At 46.5% G+C, this 12452-nt stretch overlaps 1 protein-coding gene across 5 annotated transcripts in view; it reads left to right on the top strand.

Annotated features, from left to right (window-relative positions):
- STON2 (stonin 2) overlaps positions 1-12452 on the top strand; it is a 93307-nt gene that overhangs the window by 47167 nt on the left and 33688 nt on the right. The window contains exon 1 of one of the 5 annotated variants that reach the window (XM_088460886.1): positions 9157-9235. The exons of the other annotated variants lie outside the window; for them this stretch is intronic. The gene's annotated coding sequence lies outside the window, so the exon portion shown is untranslated. Of the gene's footprint in view, positions 1-9156; positions 9236-12452 lie in introns of those variants that run through there. 5 annotated transcript variants of the gene reach the window in all.

Genomic DNA, 12452 nt, shown 5'->3' on the forward strand with positions numbered 1-12452 from the left:
AACTTATGTGTGTAAATCAGTCCCAGGATGTGCAACGATTTTGTATAGGGCACCATCAGTGTGAGTATAGAGTGTGTCACATATGTACGGGCATTAGATGGGTAGCTTTGGAGGCAGGGATTTGTGTATCTCTGCTGCAAGCTCAGCAGCCTGTGTTGTTAGTGTATATGGAAATATATGTATATTGCCAGCCATCTGGTGTCCCTAATGTTGTCTTCCCACACTAATCATGCGTTAAGCAGACACCCTGCTACTTGACGGCTCACACAATGGAGAGTGTTTTAGAATCTAACTTGCTGCACAAATAGATTGTAAGCTCTGCAGCCTAATTCTGCATCTATCATAATTTCCAGTTAGGGAACATTGGTACATCTCTGTGGAATATGTCGGTGCTATATCCAGACATGACAAGGGCTTTTTCACAGTTGGTTATTAGTCCATGGTGAGTGTAGACCGAGGCTGGCTGGACTTGTATGTCCTGAGGCTGCATTGCTCCGCTGTTGGGTGCGTAAGCCAGAGATTCAGCTCCGGAGGGTCTGGGTGTCAGATTGTAGTTTCTATGGCAAGGAGCCACACACCAGAAAAACCTGTTTTCTTTGTTTCTTGAAGCATAACTGTGAATACTTTAAAGGAGAACTGCAATAAAAATAGTATGTTCTTAGCTGTAATTTTCATATTTACTGTTAAATCACTGTCGTCATGCAGCCTATATACACTAGATGCCAGTGACATCACTGAGAATGCAGCCTATAAATTCACTAGAGGCTAGTGACATCACTGAGAAAGTAGCCTATACAGTCACTAACAGTCAGTAACATCACTGAGAAAGTAGCCTATACAGTCACTAACAGCCAGTGACATCACTGAGAATGCAGCCTATACAGTCTCTAGATGCCAGTGACATCACTGAGAATGCAGCCTATACAGTCACTAGATGCCAGTGACATCACTGAGAATGCAGCCTATAAATTCACTAGTAACCAGTGACATCACTGAGTATGCAGTCTATCCAGTCACTAACAGCCAGTGACATCACTGAGAATGCAGCCTATCCAGTTACTACGATCCTGTGGCATCACTATAGATTATTCAGTAGGGCACTGTCACATCATTGATAATACAGCCAATCTATTCAGTATGAATCAGTGACATCACTGAGAATGCAGCCTATCCATTCACTAGTAACCTGTGACATCACTGAGAAGTCAGCCTAACCCTTCAGTAGGAACCAGTGACATCACTGAGAATGCAGCCTATCCATACACTAGGAACTAGTGACAACACTGAGAATGCAGCTTATCCAACAATAACCCAGGTCGGCGCCGCAGTATGAAAGGGGTCTGATTTGTGTTGTAACCGTGTTCCAAATCCCGGGTCAGACCTGGGAGTTTGGTGTAAAAGGGGTATCAGAATGCAGCCCATAAAAAAAGAGAATGCTAGTCACTAGGAACCAGTGAGATCACTAAGTTATGAGACAAAGGGCCTGATTCAGACCCGATCGCTAGCAAGCGATCGCTCGGAGCGAGCAATGTTTTGCAATGTGCGCATGCGTATGCATCGTATTGCGCGTGCGTGGAGTAGTCCGAGCAATCGGGAAGCACTCGCTCGCCCAGCATAGACAGCCCAGCAGAGTGAGTGACAGGAGAGGCCGATTGTGGGTGGTAACAGGGGCAGGCCACTCGAAACGGGGGAGTGGAGATGTGAACGCAGACGTGCCTGGGAATCTTAACGCCGTTTCAGGGTCATGCATAATTAACAGGCAGAGTCATAGTATACGTCACTTGGTTGAATTTCACACTGAAGTGATCGCAGTGCTTGCGGCAAGGTATAGCAATCCTCAAGCGCTGCGATCGCATCCGATGGTGCTCGATGTACCAGTGGTTTCGGGCACTTCAGGGAGATGGCGTGCGCAAGTGGGCGTCTTATGAATGGCTGGTGGGCGTCTGCATACACAAAGTGATCGTCTTTATGACTTGCCGTGCGATCGGCTGCCTTGACGTCACTTAGCCGAATTTGCATACGCTGGGAGCGAGCGTCCGCATCCAGCGAACGGGTCTGAATCAGGCCCAAATTTATGTCACTGTATTCTCATAAATATTTGCTCAGTCCATAAAAAGGCTCCTCCACTGTGTAGGCGACAGGTGCACTTTAATGCAACAGGTTGTAACTCGCAGCCACTGTGCATAACGGCAGAACCAGCGAGGGCTGCCTGTGAAAGTGTTGTATAAGCAGGAAAATAATAGACATAACAATCTATTACATTCTTGTGTGGTGACTGCAGATTACAAGTGTAAAGCACAGTTACTGTATGCGCTGACACCAAAGGTCTGTTACCTCTGCAACTCTTTTATTTTATTTATAGAGGGCCTGATTCAGTAAGGATCGCAACTGCGATTACGCATGCAGTCTCACTGCGAAGATATGCTAATCCTCTGCGATCGCTATGCCATCGCAGCACAACATAAGGACACCCACCTTACCTTACACACATCCGTAATACTCAGCAAGACTGCGACATCATCAGTAACATGGAGTACCATCGCAGCCTCACACACACTTACACAGGCTCTGCCCTTACTCAGGAATTACTAACCTCATCACACGCAATGATTACACAAGACTGAGATACCATCAGTAACATGGAGTACCATCGCAGCTTCACGCTCACTTACACAGGCTCTGACCTACTACTCAGGAGTTACTAACCTCATCACACGCAGTGATTACACAAGGCTGAGATACCATCAGTAACATGGAGTACCATCACAGCATCACACACACTTACACAGGCTCTGACCTTACTCAGGAATTACTAACCTCATCACACACAGTGATTACACAAGACTGAGAAACCATCGGTAACATGGAGTACCATCACAGCCTCACACACACTTACACAGGCTCTGACCTTACTCAGGAATTACTAACCTCATCACACACAGTGATTACACAAGACTGAGATACCATCAGTAACATGGAGTACCATCACAGCCTCACACACACTTACACAGGCTCTGACCTTACTCAGGAATTACTAATCTCATCACACACAGTGACTACACAAGACTGAGAAACCATCAGTAACATGGAGTACCATCACAGCCTCACACACACTTACACAGGCTCTGACCTTACTCAGGAATTACTAACCTCATCACATGCAGTGACTACACAAGACTGAGAGACCATCAGTAACATGGAGTACCATCACATCCTCACACACACTTACACAGGCTCTGACCTTACTCAGGAATTGCTAACCTCATCACACGCAGTGACTACACAAGACTGAGAGACCATCAGTAACATGGAGTACCATCACAGCCTCACACACACTTACACAGGCTCTGACCTTACTCAGGAATTGCTAACCTCATCGCACGTACTGAAAGGTCAAGCTGCGTATGGCATCGCAGTGCCTAATTTATGCATGCCTCTGTGACAGCGTTCAAACGCACTGGCACGCCAACGTTATCCCACATCCCGGCCATAAGTATAGAGGCGGTCACAGAGCGTTTGACTCTGCATTCTCGTACTGCCGCGCGGCTCTAATCTAAACATGTGCAGGACAAATTCCCGAACGACACACTACGCAAACGGGAGTATGTAGCATCAACCCCGATAACTCTATGCATGCTGGGATGCTTTACTGCGGACACTTGTTTTGCTAAGTAAAGGCTGCATTGAATAATGTCTCGGGGAAAGTGTCACACTGTAAAATATTCTCTGTATAGCACAATAATGCAAAGAAGCTTAAATAATTCAATATTATAAATCTTATTTGAGGTAAGTGGGTGTAGGCATCTGTGCCGGTGTTTTCTGTGATGCCAATACGAAGTAGGCCGAGCCCCCAACCCCCCCCATAAGCATGGTATAGGGGAGTTTCCAAGTACATTCACAAATGTGCCACAGAAGCTCCTCGGTATATGTTTTTCGCGCAGTGCCTGTGAGAGCGGATATACAGACTGATTACCAGTTGCACAGTTACTTCACAGTTTTGGAACATGACAAGAAAGTGAAAATCCTCTCCCGGGGGATGATTTAGTAAAGGGGTAACTTTCTGCCCACTTGTTGGTTTTCTGTTCACCTCTATCCCATCCACTGCTCTGCAAGAGAAAAGGGATAAATAAAAGATGGTTTTCTCTGCCCAGATCGGACGGTATGGAGGTGCTACAAACTGACTGTCTGTACGTCACACCTTTAGTAAACTGTACAACACCCCGAGTCCAGCTTTCTGCTTACATCACAAGTATGCTTGGCTTGGACACGTGGGCAGTGCCAAGAATCGTAAGTCCTGCCCCCAAAACTGACTCACATATAACTCTGAGGGGGAGATTTAATAAAGCTTGGAATGGTGATAGATAAACTACCAACCAATCAGCTCCTAACTGTCATTTTTCAAACACAGCCTGTAAAGTGACAGTTAGGAGCTGATTGGTTGGTGCTTAATCTCTCACAATTTTATCTCTCTCCAAACTTTAATCTTTAATCTAAAACTAAATCTCCCCCTGAATCGGCCTCAGATGTATATTTACTAAAGTGCGGGTTTTTAGCAGTGGAGATGTTGCCCATAGCGACCAATCAGATTCTAGCTATTATCTTCTATAAGGGGCTAGATAAATGTTAGGTAGAATCTGATTGCTTGCTATGGGCAACATCTCCACTCCTACAAATTCCCACTTTAGTAAATATACCCCTTCAATGTGTGTTGTGTTTAATTGGGCATAGATGCAGCAATTAGTCATGTTACAATGGCCACACATCTAAAAGATTATCTTTCTTACTGTCATTTGGCTGGTTGAGAAGATAATCTTTAGATGTTTGGGCAGTTTTACAAAACGATGGCTGGTTTTATATGTGATCGGATCCGTTTTCAAGTACAGCACACATGACGCAAAATGTAATTTAAAAAAATGATAATGATATTAAGTAAGAACAATCGCTTTACACATTATAACACTTCAATCACACGGGTGTATTATCTATCAATTCAGACATCTACATCTGATCGCGGGTAACCCATTGTCAATAGCACATGGTCTGATTTACTTACAATTCCAGCAACTACAATAAGTTGTCGCAACTACAAACACAAGAGGAGCAATTACGTGCTGCATACAAAGCTGGCTCTGCTCTTATCTCATATACTGAATGTGACTTTCATTGCTCCCCATACTTATTGTGACTTGTGATAAGATATCAGTCACTGCTAAGACCACGATTGCTGTAGAACATATTGGTGAGAACATTTGTGGCCCGAGGTGATGGTATTAAGTGATGAGAGCTATTGTCTTACTAGACACCACTAAGAAATGATCCGTTCCTCTTGTTTTTGCTTTCATGTATTTTTCACTCTTCTTGATGTTTCTTCTCCCAACGTTGTCGTTCCCACCATGCTTCGCCTTTGTGCTGTCCACGTTTATTTCTGCAGGAAACTGGCTCCGTTGTGGTCGTCTGTGGGGTTTGTGACCAAGAAGTAGGGGGCTGGGAACACCCACATATGCAGTACGCCCCCAAATAGCATGACACCCACAAGTCCTATTTAGAACTGAGCTTTATTTCTGTATAATACTAGAACACAGCAGTTGTATGTGTTTGTTGCTAACAGGGAGCTGCCATGTTGGGTCTGTTACGATATGCCGACAGTCATTATGTCGATACCTTGCTGTCGAGGTGTTCAGAATATTGACATTCAGAATGTTGACCGGTGTGTCACCGATATTTAGCATAAAACTAACCCTAACCCTAATTGCAAACTATCCCTAACTGTAGGCTAACATTGTAGCTATCAACATTTGCCATAGAAATTTTTAAAATGTACTAAGCCTTGGAGAGAGATAAAGTGGACAGAGATACAGTACCAACCGATCAGCTCCTACCTGCCATTTCCAGCCTGTAAACTGACATTTTGGAGCTGATTGGTAGGTACTTTATCTCGCTCCAAGGCTTAGTACATCTACCCCCGTTGACATTATGTCGTCGTTGACATGGTGTGTCGACATTCAGAGCATGTTGACATTATGGTGATGACATTCTGGACTGCGCCACATGTGGGCGATGGTGGCGTTTAAAGACGCTGCGAGATGGACATGCACCGTCTCAGGATGCTGCAAGTGGGCGAATTATCCCCAGTGTCTACAGTTAGTGCCAGAGGAAGGGAAAATGGCAGGGCATTCTGAGACTTGTAGTTCCACAGCTGCTGGACAAGCCGCAGGTTGATTGCACAAATAACCGTAATCCTGACCTATAGCTATGTCTCAGAATACGGGAACGTTGGGGATAAATGTCAATAAATATCAGCCACATTCTATAAAGGAAAAACGTCCAGATATATTTCTGTGCCTGGCAGGGGCGTCGGAACTATTTTGTGTTGGGGGGATGGGGGGAATATATAATTTAATTTAGGCAAAGTAGAAGCTTTTTATATGTTGCATCCATAACTTTTATTATTATTTTACAAAAGCGTTTGTGATCTGGGGCCGGGGAATAAAAGGGACACACAGCAATAAATGAGCGGAAGGTTGTGGCCGGGTGAATCCCACAAACTCTTGTCCTGATTTTTTTTCTTCCTCCTCTCATGTTGTGAATTGCAGGAATTCCACCAGCACGTGTGTACATTGCATGGGGCACACGCTGAGGAGCGCCATTTGTTATGTCTGCGCTGTGTGAGCCCCCATCAGGCCCAGCCTGTAGCATGTTCTGTCTTGTCTCTGACGGCACCTATCCTAGCATTAGGCCAGGATTTGCAGGAGGAGGAGGGGGGAGAGCGGATCGTCTTCCAGGTGCTCCTAATGCAGAAGAGGACTGTAGGAGAGAACTGGGCTCACGTATTGTACACTGGGAAGTTGTGGGGAAGAGCACATCTTACTAACCAATGTGTGGCCAAGGACAGTGATCATTGCAGATCAGCACCCCTCCCGCCAGATTGTTCTCTAACACATGCCCCTACCTGGAAGTTCTGTCTATTGTAAGCTGACCTTGTATGAGAGACAAGAAGATTGGTTAATCATGTTTGTGCTAAAATATAGGTGTTAAAGATGACTCCCTGCTATTAGGAATGGGAACCACATCAGGCCCTCTGAATAAAAGGGGCCGTAACGTGGAGCATTTTAGGACTTCTTTTTTAAGCAAGTCATAGAATTGGATTGGTCATGCGTTGTGTGCAGTGGATAAACTGAGCAGCCAATCAGGTGGCTCCGCCACTGTAAATCACGGATACCACTAGCTCTCAGGGATAGCTGCAGTCCTCCAGCCTTTTAGGTTGCTAGGATAGCTCCAGTCCTCCAGCACCAGGAGCTCCAGGATAGATCCAGACCTCTGTAAGATCTTCAAGGTAACTAGTCCTCCAGCTCATGAGATCTCCAGGGTAACTCCAGTCCTCCAGCTCATGTGATCTTGGGAAGCTCCAACCCATGAGCGCCAGGGAACTCTAGTCCATGAGACCTCCAGGGAGCTCCAGTCCTTCAGCTCATGAGATTTTGGGAAGTTCCAACCCATGAGTGCCAGGGAAACTCCAGTCCATGAGACCTCCAGGGAGCTCTTTGTGCTAGCTCCAGTCCTTCAGCGAGCGTGCAAGTTCTCTACTCCGTGCTAAAAAAAAGTATGGTCTAGGGCACCTTATCAGGTGATGAGGTGGGGTCAGAGGGGCAACAGTCATTAAAAAGGAGGCGATTATATCAACATGGACAACCTCTTTCATTTTGCAAAGTATTAGTTACTGCCCGGGAGCAGTAAGTTATAATTTTCCAACAAATAATGACTGGGTCGTTTTACAGCTGACTATGGGCCTCGGGTGGCACCAGTGACTACATGCCAGTAATAACTTACGAAAGTTGCTTGTTGGATGGAAATTCTGCTATTTTGCACCTGGCAAAGCTGGTGACATCATTGATGAAAGGGTGATGTCACTGGACGGGCGAGGATATACTTGCAGCTGTGTGTCTGTACTTTGGACTTGTTAAATGCCTTCAGTGGAAGCTCTGGCCAGCCAGTGGGGGTGGGGTCCGTTAACCCTATTACTGCCAGGCTAGAAATATGTTACTTGTGGCAGTGCTGCCATAGGATAATTTTCACCAGGAGAAAGAGCTGGTCATGTGGAGAGGTCTCCCAGCCAATCAGAATGAAGCAAATAAGTGATTCACTCTCAGTGGGGTTAATGATTAAATGAAACGGGTGCGGGCTGATAACTCTGATTGTCACTGAGGAGAGAGTCAGGCTAATGCTATTGCAGCTTATTTCATGTGTGGTTTTCAAGGTCTCTGTTCTACAAACTCAATAAGGGGCCATTTATAAGAGTGGGAAGCTGCGCCCATGTACTGTAACACATTTCTATTTGTGCCTGTGGGATGTAAAGAGTTGAAACACCTTGCCTGATAGGACCTGATGGGTGCAACTGCGATGACAACCTGAGTAAAAAGGCAAAAGGCTGAGGACAGATATGAGTGAGCCGCGCCATGCATTCCGCAGCGCAACATTGTGTTTCATCGCCAACATTATGCCGATTCCTTTGCGGCAAAAATACTAATCCTACGCGCCCAGTACACTATAAGCGACTTTGGATGCGGCTCCGAATGCGACACAGATGCTCAATTCAGAAATAAGTACGAAAGTCCGGGAATCGGGGGCGCCTATTTGTCTTGCGCCATGAGGCACAAAGGGTAGAGGTGTATGAGGACACTGATCTGTGCTGATCAGTTGTTGCATGGGCAGCGATAATTAATGGGCGCCCAGTGATGCAATTCAGTTGTTCTGGGCGCCCATTAATTATCGCGGTCTTCAAGCCCTAGTAGACTGGGTTTAGCTGTGTAAAACAGTCCTGGTTGGTGGCGCACAAACTGCGGGTCGGGCGCCCTAACCACGTGTTTATCGCACATTTTTGCTCGCGCCCACCCAACAATTGAATTGCTACCATAGGGCACCTTAACAAAAAATTGCCGCTTTGTAAACAATTGAATCGCCCCCTGTATGTCTATAATTAGTCATGAGAGCGGTGGGACGTCTAGATTATATTACACGTGGCACTTTTGTGGGTTGGATTCTGGTTCATAGTATATTCATAGTATATGTGCATCACACATGCCTGGACGGTAAACAAAATCACCGCCTGAATCTCATTAAAATGTTTTGTCCCATAGAAGGAAATGTCACTCTTCTGCATTTGGACGCAACTGACATTTATTATACCATGCCCACGTTTAGCGAGAAAATTCCTAAACGGCCCGGCTCCGCACATCAGGTGAATTTTTGCAGAAATAGACGCATGACTCAAATTGGTGGATGTGCTGCTGACTTGGGGGAAGGGGCTTAGCATATTTAATACATTTGTCCGTGGCCCTTACTAATCATTGCATACTCCTTGGCATGTTCCTGTATGCTGCATGCTCTCTGTGGCCGCTTTTTGGCTCCATTTACCGAGCTCCACCACGGAACAGTTCCTCCGCTGCTATAGCAACAGGTCCCGGATTCCTGTGTGATTCTTTATATCTCTATTGTATCAGGGAACTCCAAGCTGGGGGCTGGGTGGGGGAGCAGCGGCAGGATGAATGGGGAATGTTTACACCAACACAGCACAGACCCTTCTCCCCTGTGATCCGTCTCTAATACTCCGCCTGGGAGAACAGATTCCTCTGTGTTTGCCCAGATTCCTCTAAACTTTATTCCACAGCAGATCGCCAGAGAACTTTCCGGGAAACGTCCAGAACAGGTGGGGTTCCCATCATTTTCACATTCGAAAACCGGGACACCTATGTTTGTTCAGGCCCTGAAATACTTCCTTTTAGGTCCCAAATAAGGTGACGTTAGGCAGGAACCTGTTGCAGCTTGTCCTGTTACGGGTCTTTGGTAGTCTGGTTTAGGGGACAATCAGAACTCTTGAGTCCAACATTTTTTGGAGGCCATGAAAGTCGGTATAATGTGCAGTGTCAAAAAAAAATCGCTCCATTTGTGAAAACATCAGTGTTGCCTATAACTATGAATCAGGCTCATTAAAAGGCCCTGACATACTGTTTTTATGTGGGCCCCAGAGGCCTAAGATTGGGACCCTCAGCCCTTTTCCCAGAGTAGTATATAGTGGCCAAGGTCAGTTACCAGCACTGTAACAGGAAATATGGAGACAGCTGTTTACACTGGTAGAAGACAGTCTGAGCCCCTTGTAGCAGATAATTGTATACAGTGCATATCGTATTAGAGCAAAAACCGGGACACCCACAATAAAGCTACTTATTGCTGACAGATGCAATAGATAGGTCGGTGTTCTACTTACGGTGTATATACACTCAGCGGTGGCTTTGTAAATTTGCAGCTTGTCAGTGATTCAGGCTGCGGGATTTAAAGGGCACTAACATTAAATAAAAAACACTTTTCAAAGTACATGTAAATATACCCCCTAAGAATCCGTATTATTAGAAAAATAGCTGGAATAAGAGGTGAGTCCCATAATAGTCCAGTCGTAAAGTATGAATAGTAATAATGATAATGCCGGGAGCAGAGTGTTTAAGGGGCTGCAAACAAATGGTTTTATATTCGTTTTATTGATTTATTTTTATTTTTTTGGAAGTTTTATATTTGCCTGCGATCTATCTTTTCTTGTAAAATAATGGCGGAAGGGAAGTGAATAGGCCGGCATGCGCATTTAGGCTACGTAATGACTACTGTAGGGGAAATCCGCTTGCAGTGCCTGCAGCTTTGACATCGCTCTTACCCTGCAGTGCCATCCCTGTGACAAGTGTATGCTGGTGACATAGGATTTAATGCTGGGCTGCAGTGCTGCCCTATCTGCCAACTACCCAGGGTTATGTAAGGAGAAAGCAGCAGTGAAGCAGTTAATGAGCGCTGCTTTGTGGCTCTGCGATGATTCAGAAAGTAACAGAGCCAAGTTCACCCCTCCTGAGCTACACAAAACTCTCCGCATACGTGAGGAAGCCAGAAGGGGAAATGTTTGAATCAGGAAATAAATCACCAGTGTTAGAATTGGTATCCTGTGTAATCACAAATGACCTTTTCTGCAGACTGCGACCACTCCACCTGCATCACAGCGCTGAGCACCCTGCATCCATCACAGCACCCTGCATCCATCACAGCACCCTGCATCCATCACAGCACTCTGCAACATAGCACCCTACATCCATCACAGCACTCTGCATCCATCACAGCACTCTGCATCACAGCACCCTGCATCCATCACAGCACCCTGCATCCATCACAGCACCCTGTATCCATCACAGCACTCTGCAACATAGCACCCTACATCCATCACAGCGCTGAGCACTCTGCATCACAGCACCCTACATCCATCACAGCACCCTGCATCCATCACAGCACCCTGCATCCATCACAGCACTCTGCAACATAGCACCCTACATCCATCACAGCGCTGAGCAATCTGCATCACAGCACCCTGCATCCATCACAACACCCTGCATCCATCACAGCTCCCTGTATCCATCACAGCACTCTGCAACATAGCACCCTACATCCATCACAGCGCTGAGCACTCTGCATCACAGCACCCTACATCCATCACAGCACCCTGCATCCATCACAGCACCCTGCATCCATCACAGCACTCTGCAACATAGCACCCTACATCCATCACAGCACTGAGCACTCTGCATCACAGCACCCTGCATCCATCACAACACCCTGCATCCATCACAGCACCCTGCATCCATCACAGCACTCTGCAACATAGCACCCTGCATCCATCACAGCGCTGAGCACTCTGCAACATAGCACCCTACATCCATCACAGCGCTGAGCACTCTGCATCACAGCACCCTACATCCATCACAGCACCCTGCATCCATCACAGCACTCTGCAACATAGCACCCTACATCCATCACAGCGCTGAGCACTCTGCATCACAGCACCCTGCATCCATCACAGCACCCTGCATCCATCACAGCACTGAGCACTCTGTATCACAGCACCCTACATCATAGCACCCTGCATTACAGCGTCCTGCATCACAGCATTCTACATAACAGCGCTCTGCATCCATCACAGCGCTCTGCAACACATAATTCTATATCACAGCACCCTGCATCCATCACAGCACTGAGCACTCTACATCACAGCACCCTGCATCCACAGCGCTCTGCAACACAGCACTCTGCATTACAGCGCCCTGCATCACAGCGTTCTACATCACAGCACCCTGCATCCATCACAGCGCTCTGCAACATAGCACCCTGCATCCATAACAGCGCTGAGCACTCTGCATCACAGCACCCTACATCCATCACAGCGCTGAGCACTCTGCAACATAGCACCCTACATCCATCACAGCGCTGAGCACTCTGCATCACAGCACCCTGCATCCATCACAGCACCCTGCATCCATCACAGCACTCTGCAACATAGCACCCTACATCCATCACAGCGCTGAGCACTCTGCATCACAGCACCCTGCATCCATCACAGCACCCTGCATCCATCACAGCACTGAGCACTC

This window comes from Taudactylus pleione, unplaced genomic scaffold (assembly GCF_031769625.1).
Source record: "Taudactylus pleione unplaced genomic scaffold, aTauple2 ptg000987l, whole genome shotgun sequence".
NCBI classification, from domain to species: Eukaryota; Metazoa; Chordata; class Amphibia; order Anura; family Myobatrachidae; genus Taudactylus; species Taudactylus pleione.